Raw genomic sequence first — 12,865 nt, 5'->3', positions numbered from 1 at the left:
CAATATATTTAACTTCTTTGTGTTATTTAAATCATGTATTCAAACTGTATACCTTACACACTTCTTTCTGATTTGTAATTCATATGGAAAATTCTGAAGAGTGGGTTTATTTTAGGAGATAATTGAATAATTTATATAACTTCGTAAGAGTGAGGATGGACATTATGCAGGTTATATTACTCCTCATACTTTTGCAAAGTGAAACCCATTAAATAACCGTCAGTACTGCAGAACTAAAGACTAATCAATTATGTCTCATAACCTGGGAGAGATTCTTCATATATCTAATATAATTGCTTCAACAAACATTAATAATTCATTTGATGCTTGTTCTTTTATTCTGATCAGCCAAAACGGTATTGCCAAAGAGGAGCAGAGAAGGGAGGGGGAGGGAGGCCGAAGAGAGGAGGAGAAGAAGGTGGAGATGGGGCAGAGAGGGGAAGAGGGAGGAGGAGAGAGGGAGACTTGGCATCTGATCGCATTGACTGTTAGGTTTGCAGTAGAAAGATATATATAAGGAATAAATAGAAAGATTCAGTTGTTAGAAAAAGTTTTATTTATTCAATAACTACTCATTAGTTGATATTCAATCTAGTTCAAAAATTAGAGGCCGGGGCTTCCCTGGTGGCGCAGTGGTTGAGAGTCTGCCTGCCAATGCAGGGGACACGGGTTCGTGCCCCGGTCCGGGAAGATCCCACATGCTGTGGAGCGGCTGGGCCCGTGAGCCATGGCCGCTGAGCCCGCGCGTCTGGAGCCTGTGCTCCGCAACGGGAGAGGTCACAACAGAGAGTCCCGCATACCGCAAAAAAAAAAAAAAAAAAAAAAAAAAATTAGAGACCGGAAGATGTGAGAGAAAATTTACTGAGATCTTTCTGAGAAAAAAAAAAAGAAAAATTACCTAAAATAGTTTCTCTTACTACAACCTGACTAGTCCGACCACTACCTTTCTGATGGTGTTGAAATCAAATAGCAATAATTCCCTGAAGGGCTAGGGATTTTTTTTTTCTGCTTTGTTCATTATTATAACTTCAGAGCCTAGAATGTGGCTGGCCCAAATATGGACTTAAGTATTTTTTGAATAAATTGTCTTGTTTATTCAAGTAAAGTACATGGGATAAACATATAAAGTACTAGCTATTCAATAACTCTTTTAATTTGTATTAGATTGTAAATTCCATGCTGATTAAAAACTAAAGCTTGCATTGCTGCCTTGATTCATATTGCATTGTGTGCGATAATCATCAGTGTTAGAAACAGGTAATAAACACCTAACTAACAAAGTTCCCAAGATGGAACAACTTTGGGCTGATAGGAGAAGAAATATGAAGTGATTGTAAGCACTGACACACAGGACAATTAGAATTTTTTTGTGTAATGGCAACACCTATAGGAATATTATATTCAACATAGTTTTATTCACATATAGTTAAGTAGAATATTTCCTTTTCCATAAGTTTTTAAATATTTCCTTTAAAAGATTATAGTTTAATTTTTTAGTGGTTCTATTCTTGCTTCCTTGACAAATCCCTGTAGAATATGTTTAACAATGTATAGTGTTGACATACTTAACTAGAAAGAATGGTAGTAAAATGCGTTTTGGTTTAACTTTCTGTCCTCTAAGGAAATTAACTGTTGCGTATGTGGAATGCTTTTTAAATGCTTTTATATGCTACTATATCAAGCACCTTTTTCCCCCTCCCTTAAAAAAATCTTCTTCTGTGTTCTAGAGCTTAGAATATCAGATTACAGACATTTTAAATTAAGCATTATTTAATTGATATATGCCTTGTCATTCACATTTTCCCAGAATGGATAACAACTATGATTTCATCTTATGCCTGGAAAATTCACAAAGAATTATTTAGACTGGTAGAGCAGATACTTATTTGTCTGTACTTCCGATAGTGAATTGCTCCAAGGATAGCTCCAAGGCTCTTTCGAAGTTTGAAATGAGAGACCTAACTGGGAAATTCAGCACATTTACCAGACTTTTTTTTCCTCTAAGTGAATTGAATATATATGTAAATATATATATTGCTGTTAATATTTTTTGTTTCCATAGCATTGAGTCATAGACAAGTGCTGAATGAGAATTTTAACTATCAGTTAGTCCCTTGTAATTTTCACTTATAAATTTTAAGCACACTAACATGTGGACAAGTTTTTGTGGCACTTAATGTCAAGAATTTTTTCTGTATCACTGAGGTAACACTTTTAATGAAAACCTGTCCAGGGGCATGAAAATCTATTTTTCATTAGTTATGTAAGTGCTCTTTATGAATGTATTGTTTATTGCTGTGTAACAAATTTTTCTAAATCTTAATGGCTTAAAACACCAAACATCATTCATATTTCATGATTTTGGGGAGTCAGGAATTCAGACAGGGTGCAGCAGGAAGATTTTTCCTCTGCTGTGTGACGTTCAAGGCCTCAACCAAAATAAATGCCCTTTCACTCACATTCAGTGATCAGTGATGCCTGTTGACTGTGGGTCAGAACATCCATGTGGACTTAGATTCCTTTCAACATGGCAGCTGGGTCCCAGCCGCCAGTGTCCCAAGAGAGAGCCGAACAGAAGACACAGTGCCGTCTGTGACCTAGCCTTGAAAGTCACAGGGCATCACTTCCACCATATTCCTTTAGTCAAAGCAGTCACAAAGGTTCAAAGGGAAGGAACTGAAACCCCACCACTCAAGTAGAATGTCAAAAACTAGCAGGATGGGATATATATTAATGTGGCCATCTTTAGAAAAGACATTCTGCCATAATGTGTTTTAACAGTCCTGCAAAGTTGAACATGGAAAGTTTAATGAACAATGTAACTTCTACTTGAATTAATCAGAAGCAGTAAACCACAGATAATGATGTCATTGTAATATTACATGTGGAATCTGTGACATTGATGACAGACTTCACAGACCTCAAGTGCTACTATTGTCCCTGTATATAGCCTTCTGTGGAAGCCTGGAGAATACATAATCTAGGGTTTTATACTCTAAATGATGGCAGTACAGATGAAGGAGTGCTGATAATTTTTTTAATACCTAAGTTATCAGAAAGCAGTAATAGTTGTTGATGACTTTATTCTTTCCAGTACTCTCTGTATTATATATGTGTATAAATGTATATATGTGTATAAAATGTATATGTATGTAATATATGTATTATATAAAATATATATGCATACGTGTTCATATACACAGACTCTGTACAGTATATTTTTAAATAAACTAACAATCTAGATCACACTTGGAAGAAGGCAGCCAGAATGACAAAGTAATAACTTCTCAAAATTAGAATTGTTGAAGCGTCAGCTGAATGGCCTGAATGGACATGTCAGAGAATTTGGAATGGAAGAGGATAGTAGTAGGAGCAATATAGATCCAGTCATTAGGTGAGATTTCAGACTGAATATCCTTTTATTGATTTATGGTTTATTTAATTATTAATATTAGTACAAGTAATTCTCGAGTCCTGTTCCTAAAATGGCCATTGTGTTAGTTTAGTAGTGCTGCTATAACCGAGCACCACAGACTGGGTGGCTTAACAGAAATTTATTTTCTCACAGTTCTTGAAGTTAGAATTTTGGGTTTGAGGTGTCTATAGGTTTGATTTTTTTTCTGAAGCCTCTCTCCTTGGCTTTTAGACAGCTGTCTTCTCTGTCTACACTTGATCATCCCTCTGTGTGAGCCTGAGTCCTAATCTCTTCTTCTTATAAGGACACAAGTCATATTGGATTAGGGCCCACCCTGATGACTTCATTTTAACTTAAGTACATCTTTAAAGACCCTTTCTCCAAATACAGTTACATTCTGAGGTACTGGGGATTAGGACCTCCAATAGGAATTTGGGGGGTGGGACACTGCTTAACCTATAACATCCATGAGATGATATTTTTCTGTTTATTAAAATAAAATTACACTATACATAAATTTCTTCCTCTGCAGTCAGGAGAGAAGAGGGAGTCAGCAGGAGTTTATAAATCCTTGTTCATGATCAACATTCAAGAAAGTCACTGGCTATTTCCACTTGCATTTGATGTGTCAAGGATGCATTTTTGCCTGCCCCAAACATATTAGTGCTTGAGTTATAATAATAAAATAGGTAACCTTACAAACTGAATTCACAATTTTACATTGTTCTGTTTTTGTCTATCACTCGTGAGGTTTCCATTTTATTCCAAAAAATATTTGCACAATGTAAAGATTTGTGGAAATAGCTATTCAAAAGCTGAGGCAAGAAATAAATTGAGATTAGATTGGTTAAAAACATGAAATTTCAAGGAACAAAATTTTACAGTAAATCTGATAACTGTCCAAGCGTGTTACAAGATGAATGGTTACTATTGTACACCACAATAAAAGTATCAGAATTTACTGGATAATGTGAGATAAGCCTGACTAAATTTAATGTTGCTTTTTACATTTTATAGTTTTGTCCAAAGTTTCCAGGATATAGTTATTTTCATGTGTATTTCTATATATATGTTTTTTGTAATCAGTTTTTACTTCAGGATATTAACAATTTCTATGCAATTCTTTCAGATCTTTAAAAATATCCCAAGATGATGTTATCCTTACACAATATGGTTGTACAAGATATTTTTTAAAATTTTAATTATTATTTAAGTTACCTCTAAGTTAATTTGAAAGTCTTTTCCTCTGGCTTTTGCCAATTCTTTTTTCTCATCGATCCATGCTTTCACTATATTTTCCTTTTTGTAGTATACCGAGAATTGTGTTTCATTTTAATAAAGGAGCAAGTAAATATAAACTGTGATTATGTGTTTGAAATAGAAGTTTAAAATTTCTGAATACTCTGCAGCCTTAATTTTTTCCCTCCTTTCCATGGCACTGCTGCTTCCAGTGACTGGAAGTCCTCACCATTTCTCACTTCATTTATTTCAGTAGCATTGTCAGTGGTCTCACCCTATCTTGTTCCTGTACTTAGATATTGCCCAGGCTATTTATTTATTTATTTATTTATTTTATTTTTTACTTTTTTGGCGGTAGGCGGGCCTCTCACTGTTGCGGAGCACAGGCTCCGGACGCGCAGGAGCACAGGCTCCGGACGCACAGGCTCAGCGGCCATGGCTCATGGGCCCAGCCGCTCCGTGGCATGTGGGATCTTCCCGGACCGGGGCACGAACCCGTATCCCCTGCATTGGCAGGCGGACTCTCAACCACTGCGCCACCAGGGAAGCCCTGCCCAGGCTATTTAAAGCTGATCATGTTGAAATGATTGGTAGCACATCTTCATTAACTTCAGAATCGGATATTAATAATATTTTAGAGATGCTTATAAGGTCCTTAAGGTATTGGCAATAATCTACATCTCTCTTTGGCAACTTCTTGCTCTCGTCTGTGTGGCCCCTGCCACACTGAATTATTTGAATTTTTCAAGATATATAACATTTTCTCATATCTCATTGCTTTTTAGCACTGTTCTCTGTGCTTGGCTAGCATCTTTTCTTTTCCCTAATGCCTCACTTCATTTTTCTTTATCTCTCATTCACTGGACAAATATTTATTGAGGGCTTCTTTGTATTATATAGCCATAATATATAAGTTATATATAAGTAAGAACTAAGTAACAAGGAGTGAACAAGATAGCAGCAATACTACTATTACAATCCTGCTGATTACTTTACCTGGCTGGCTTCTCTGTTAGCACTTCCTCTGTGGTATTATTTTCCGACTACACTACGTTACACTTTGGCAAATACTTTGTCTTTTATCTTTGTCCGTCCAGTACCTATTACAATGCATAGACATGGTATAGCTCAGTGAATGCCACTAATGTAATGAATATGTGGACCTGCTTTTGCGGAATGTGTGTTTATTCATGGTCATGATACAATGACTTGCATTTTATCTGCTTATTTTTAATTTCTCTTTCAATTCTGGACTATTATTATTTCATCAGAAGAGCCTTTTATAAGCACTGTGTTAAGGACGTTAATTCAAAGAAAATATTTAGAGGTTCACCAAAAATCGAATGTAATACCAAAATGCCTTTGTTGACTGGTGTATTTCTCAACCAGAGAAACAGAACCGGTAGACTGGCTTATGTGATTGTGGGGACTGGCTGGGCAAAAGCAAAACCTGGGGCTTCCCTGGTGGCGCAGTGGTTGAGAGTCCGCCTGCCGATGCAGGGGACGCAGGTTCGTGCCCCGGTCCGGGAGGATCCCACATGCCGCGGAGCGGCTGGGCCCGTGAGCCATGGCCACTGAGCCTGCGCGTCCGGAGCCTGTGCTCCGCAATGGGAGGGGCCACCTCAGTGAGAGGCCCGCGTACAGCGAAAAACAAAAAGCAAAACCTGGAGAGCACACCATCAGGAAGGGCAGGTTGGAATTTTTGACATGGGCAGAATTTTAAACTTCATCAAGAAGCCTCAATTGTTCTTAAGGCTTTTCAACTGCCATTTGAATAAGGCCTACCCAGATTATCTACCATAGTCTCCCTTACTTAAATTCAACTGTAATGGACTGTAATCATATCTACAAAACATCTTCACAGCAGATCTAGAGTAGTGTTTGATTGAATAACTGGAGTCTGATGTATCAAAAAAATCAAAAGTCATCAGTTATAAGTAATAATATATGGTAACATTTTAAAACTTCTTTACCATTTCTCTAGCATTATCCTCAGCACTTCACAGGCATTAATTCATTTCATCCTCAGAACAACCTAAGAAGATATTATTATTCATATTTTACTGTTAAGAAAAAACTACAGAGAGGTAAATTTGATTTGAGAATCTATTCCATTAGAAGATATGTATTCCACAAAAGCATGTATTTTTGTCATTTAAATTCATTCATGTATCTCAAGGCCCTGTAACATGCTGGGCAAGAAAAATCAACAGCAACTGATTACAAATAATTTTGAAAAAATAAATTTTTCTAAATTATATGTCTTTCTTTATCATAGATAAATGTATCTAATGATGGGTTTCACCTTGACACTTGACACTCATTCTGCAGTGGAGCAGTAGTAAAACAATTGTTGTCGGTCATTTTGAAGGGCAGAGTTTGGAGCCTAGAGCATTTGTATGTTGAGTCAAAATTATGTTCTGAGGCAGATTGCCTAATGATTATACAGTTTTCTTAGGATAAAGAATTCAAATATAAGAATATTATTGAATAGAAACATGATTGAAAATGGTCAACTATTAACTTTACTCTATTTCAGAACACTTGATGAATTTTATTTAAATGAGAATCAACATGAAGTATGGTCAGTATCATGGGGACTAGAGGCAAATTGATTGAATTCTGGTTTTGCTCCTCCCTAGCTGTGTGATCTTGAACAGTGTACAAATGGGGATAATAATAGTACTTACTGTATAGAATTTTTCTGAGGGGTAAAGACAATACTCTAAGCATAAATTCACAGTTAATACACAGAACTAAGCCTACCACATAATGTTCTTATTTTTTAATTTTTTAAAATTTATTTTATTTATTTATTTTTTGCTGTGTTGGGTCTTTGTTGCTGTGCGAGGGCTTTCTCTAGTTGAGGCGAGTAGGGGCTGCTCTTTGTTGCGGTGCACGGGCTTCTCATTGCAGTGGCTTCTTTTGTTGCGGAGCATGGGCTCTAGGCATGCGGACTTCCGTAGCTGTGGCACGTGGGCTCAGTAGTTGTGGCTCGCGGGCTCTAGAGCACAGGCTCAGTAGTTGTGATGCATGGGCTTAGTTGCTCTGCGGCATGTGGGATCTTCCCAGACCAGGGCTAGAACCCATGCCCCATGCATTGGCAGACGGATTCTTAACCACTGCGCCACCAGGGAAGTCCCACATAATGTTCTTTAAGCATTCGTTAAACAAATGTTAGCCTTTTGGTGAGTTAAGCTTTACTGGTGGGTTGTTATGTGGTAAATACATGGATCCTGGATATTTGGAAAAAAATAGAAAAGTGAACACTTCCAAGTCATAAAGGAAATTCTTTTCTTTTAAGCTTACAGTGTGCTCATTGATAGTAAACTATTCTGTTGAGTTAGAGTCGGGACTTCAAATGTATAATACTTACAAATGATACTTATAAGTTAACTGTGCTCTAGGAACCTTCAGTAATTTGAATGTTTTAATTTTGCATGAAAGAGAAACATGCCTCTCCTAATAAATCTTTGGCATTTTTGAAAACATTTATTAAAATATATTGCTTTTTGGTGCTTTAAAACTGATTTTATAAATTAAAAGACTGAATGAACATAGAAGTTCAGTAATTAAATGAAATAGTTTTGATATATAAAACTGGAGAGAAAGAGCAACTTAAAATTTCAGTGGTCAGGTTTTGCATCTCAGTTTATTATGAGTGTGAGAGAAACATTTTGTAATATTGGAGAGTCATTTCATGTAATAGCATATTCTTTGTGGTATAATAAAAGGTTACATGGCAAAGTCAGACTACTCAGTGTTAAACCTAGAAATGATTTCTACTCTGTGCCAAGCTTTACAGATTTTGGACTTAGGGATCCAGTAGGTTTGATCATTTTTAGTGTTCATATACTCTACCTAGAAATAAGTGACAGCAGTGCTTAGAACAAAAACTTAGGATAGTAATTCTTGTGACTCTCAAGCATTTTCCTTCATTTTAAAACCCTACTTGTATAATCTCAGAGTCAGTTGTCAGTTTATCATGTTGGAATCATTCTTTTCATAGTAACTTATGGTTGCTGACAACTGACTTCCTCTGGATGTAGTCCTACGTGCAATTCTACATGCAACCTTCTCAGAATGCCCCGATTAGTGACCCCAATCTTGGCAAAAAGGCTCTATCTGTCTAGAAAGAAACGGGGACTTTAATTTTTCAGTCAGCTGTCCTCTGACATTCCTAGTATTAGAAGCCTGTGATGGAATTGTCTGCACTTCATGAAGTACGTTTACAACAACAGTTCTTTTCACAGAAGAGCAAATTTAGCATATAAATTTGTAGGTTAGTGCCTCAAATTATTATTTGCATCTTTGGTTGGAAGCAATAGTGGAAAAGGTATTGATTTTTTTCAACTCATGGCTGCTGGAAACCTACTTGAATATGCAGTGCCTTGACACTGGCTCATGCTTTTTAAGTTACATTATGAAATAATTATCTGCTGTTTCTTTTTAAAATTTAGAAGTTAATAAACTTTTCATACATTTTTAAAGCTAACTTTATAAGTACAATTAAATAATGTGAGTAATTAAAAGTTGGGAGTTCCTGTTTGTTTCATTTTCTGCTTTCGCCTAAAGCCAATTTTTCCCATCATAAGAGTTGAATCTTATGAATGGTGAACCGTTTATACTTGGTGTAATTTGGAAAGTACAGAAGTCATCCTTGCCTCAGGCCAGGGTTCCTACAATTTTCACAGTCCCTAAGCATGCCACCATGATTCAATCCCAAATCAAAAGCCCCTGGTTGTATGGTAATAGATGGATTTGAGGGGAATCTATGAAATAAGTATTGTCCTTTTAATAGTTTTAGAATGATCAACTAGTCTAGTCATTTACAATGTCTTCTGAAAAAGTGATCTTTTGTGGGGGGAGAAGGAGGAAGAAGGAGAAAATATTCAGAAAATGAGATTAAATTTAATCTGGCTAAATTAGAAAAATAGTCTTCCTGAAGGAGTTTCAAGAAGTTATACTGTTTTTAGGCCAAAATCAGTATTTCACACATCTGTTCATCTACTCTGTTCTCATGACTATTTTAACGCATGTTTTATTATTCCTGTTTATAAAAGTAAGAAAAGGAAATTTGGAAAACACTAAAGACTATAAAGAAGAAAATGAAATCACCTGCTGTTGAATAACCCAAACTTTAACTCCTGTAGTAATTTTTATATGTTTACCTTTAAAATGGTGTAGTATATAAGCAATTTTTCTCAATTATGAGAAAAATTGGCCTTATTTCATAAAGTTCAACATAATTAGCAAACCATATTAACTTATCTTACTCCAATACTTTTTGTAAAAATTTGTCTACTTAATCCTACAAATGTGAAAAAACATGAGCAATACTATTCCATAAAAATTGTGTATTGTTTTCTTCTTGTATCTCTAACATGGTTAAAAATGTACTCATTGGGGCTTCCCTGTTGGCGCAGTGGTTGAGAATCTGCCTGCCAATGCAGGGGACACGGGTTCGAGCCCTGGTCTGGGAAGATCCCGTATGCCACGGAGCAACTAGGCCCGTGAGCCATAATTACTGAGCCTGCGCGTTTGGAGCCTGTGCTCCGCAACGAGAGGCCACAACAGTGAGAGGCCCGCGCACCGCGGTGTAGAGTGGCCCCCGCTCGCCACAACTAGAGAAAGCCCTTGCACAGAAACAAAGACCCAACACAGCCAAAATTAAATAAATAAATTTATTTTTTAAAAAAATGTACTCATTGCCTTATTAGCGAAATTGTAAGGTAGAGACTTATGTTGGCTAACAATTATGACTCGCATTTTACTTTCATTGATCTTATAGTGTAATTTCCTTTCAGAGTCTAGCAATAATTCAGTATTTGTATCAGAAATATTTAAATTTCTCCCTGCTTAAATAGAAATTTGTAAGGCGTTTTATCAGGGAGATTAAATAAATATCATTTTGATATATAGACTGTCTTCTTTCTCACTGACATCCATATCCTTTTGTAAAATGCTCTAGGGCAACAAAAGTTTATGATCTTTTCCTAAAAAGCAAATGTTTAAAATCCACTAACTTTGGAGGTCTTTTTCAAACTTGAAATTTCCTTTTAATCTGTATCATAAAGGTTTCTTTTAATGGCAAATACAGTGTTTTCCCCTTTAGTTAGTAATATTCCTATGATTCTTCAAAAGTAATCTATGCATTCATGGCATGGTAAAATATGATAATATTCAACAACTCCTATGATAACCAGGTTACTCTACAGAGTAGTTCATGTCATGGCCACTGTGATGTAAGGTTATGATTTACTTTTTAAATGTGGACCATGGTTTGGAAGAACAACTTTTGATATATCAGAATATAGTGATCACATGAATACCCATTACTCTTTTGACCGTCAGAAATCCTTTCTCTTCTCAGTGACATATTGCTAAGGTTTCTTTTATTTCTTTTTTTCTTTCTGCCTCAGGAAGGACAGCCTAGGCATATTTTTTGTTTTGAAAAATCTGTACTTCCCTTTTATTATACCATTCACTTCTTTTGAAGTTATAAATTCTCTATTACTTATTTGCCTAACTTACATTTATTATACTAATTCTTATATTTTGTGATAAATACAATTTAAAGATATTAAAACTTGAGTGTGATTTAATTTCAGCTTAATATAAAAACTCAGTCATTTACATGGAGCTCCCAACCATCCACCTTTAGACAGGTCCATTAATTGTCACTTTCATCATGTAAAAATTAAAGGGGCTTACTTTCTAATTGACTTAGTCATTGATTTTTTTTAACTGCAGTACCTTTGGATTCAATGTCAATTGTTTCAACCTCTGCATCATAAAAATTAAGTATTAATACTCATATTACCTTAAGTAAACAAATAATCCCTATTTTTGAAAAAAAATATTGTTTACTTAGAGCATTTTCCCTGTTCATTCTCTCTTTTCCTTTAAAAAAAAAAAACGACTTAGCTCTATTTTCTCTCATAGAGATCTAGGTAAATGTTTTCATATGGTCAGAAGTTTTTTGCCCTAATATTTGAGAAATATCTCTAGAAGAAATTAAAACTTCATTAAAACTTGGGGCAAGGGAAGACATTTCTTTCTTGTCCACAGGAGAATCCTACCATTAAGCATATTTCTTGGAACATACCAGTTAGTTCACTCAATATTTATTGAATAAGTGAACATTGTCCCTGAGAAATGAATCAGTAATTCTTATTCTTAGTCTGTTTCATCATAAGCAGTGTTTAAGGCAACAGTGGAGATTTAAAATATAATAGTTTTCTTCTCCCAGCTATGAAGGATTTGTTTGTTTTAGACTCAAAGCTCATGCCAAGAATAAGTAGAGAAAATTAAATTTTAAAAAAATCTGTTTGATGGCATTGGAGAGATGATGAGGAACCCACTGCTCCACCTCTTTGACACATACTGTGCAGTAATCTTTGCCTCTTGAGTGACGCAAGATTGTTTTAAATTCAGCTCTGCTTTTAGTGGTCATCCTTTTTGTCTGAGACTCTCACGCTAAGCAGATTAATAATTCAGCAGATACTTTTAGGGGAAAATGGAAGAACGTTGGGATCATTTCTTACACCTCTTTCTCTTTGAGATCATGGGCCCACACTTCTCAGTGACTTGCATGGTCCTATTGTATTTTTTGTACTGTCTTTCACTAACGTGTGCTGTCATCTTGAGTATTTGCCTCTTTCTAGATAGTTGTCCCAGTCATGGTTCTTGAAATGAGTACTTAGATCAGTGATTATTTGTAGTTCATTAATAATCAATTCAAATATCACTTCCAGTACTATCAGTTTTTATTTCTTTGCTGCACTTTCATTTCTTTTGGCAAATTCCTTCATTAGATTATCCATTTTTTAAAAATGTCACGTGGGTTTAACACTGGGAGAGAAGGAAGCAATGCAGCTATACACTTTGATGTCTTTGCTAAAACTGAGTACAGATGCGTAGTGACAAATCCTTGACAGACTTTGAAAGAAGCAATGTGTGTGTCACTGGTCATGATGAACATCTCTTATTTGTGTAGTGATTTGTGGAGATTGTGTATAATTAGTGCACTTCTTATTCTTCAATGAAAAGCTTTTTTTAAATGAAGGATTATAAAGTGTGGGCAACACCTTTTCCACTGTGTGGCTTAAAAAAGAAAGCAAAAGGTGCCTAAGGTCATACAGCTAGTGAGTGGAAAGACAGAATAGAAAATGATAATTAAAGATAATTTAATGGCAATTAATGTTTTAG

At 35.6% G+C, this 12,865-nt stretch overlaps 1 protein-coding gene across 5 annotated transcripts in view; it reads left to right on the top strand.

Annotated features, from left to right (window-relative positions):
• The window catches only part of CCSER1 (coiled-coil serine rich protein 1), a 1,269,753-nt gene that overhangs the window by 308,882 nt on the left and 948,006 nt on the right, over positions 1-12,865 (top strand). The window lies entirely within an intron of this gene.

This window comes from Tursiops truncatus, chromosome 5 (genome assembly GCF_011762595.2).
Source record: "Tursiops truncatus isolate mTurTru1 chromosome 5, mTurTru1.mat.Y, whole genome shotgun sequence".
Classification (NCBI taxonomy): Eukaryota; Metazoa; Chordata; class Mammalia; order Artiodactyla; family Delphinidae; genus Tursiops; species Tursiops truncatus.
The sequence above is the reverse complement of the archived record's forward strand: the minus strand, read 5'-3'. Positions and strand labels throughout refer to the sequence as shown.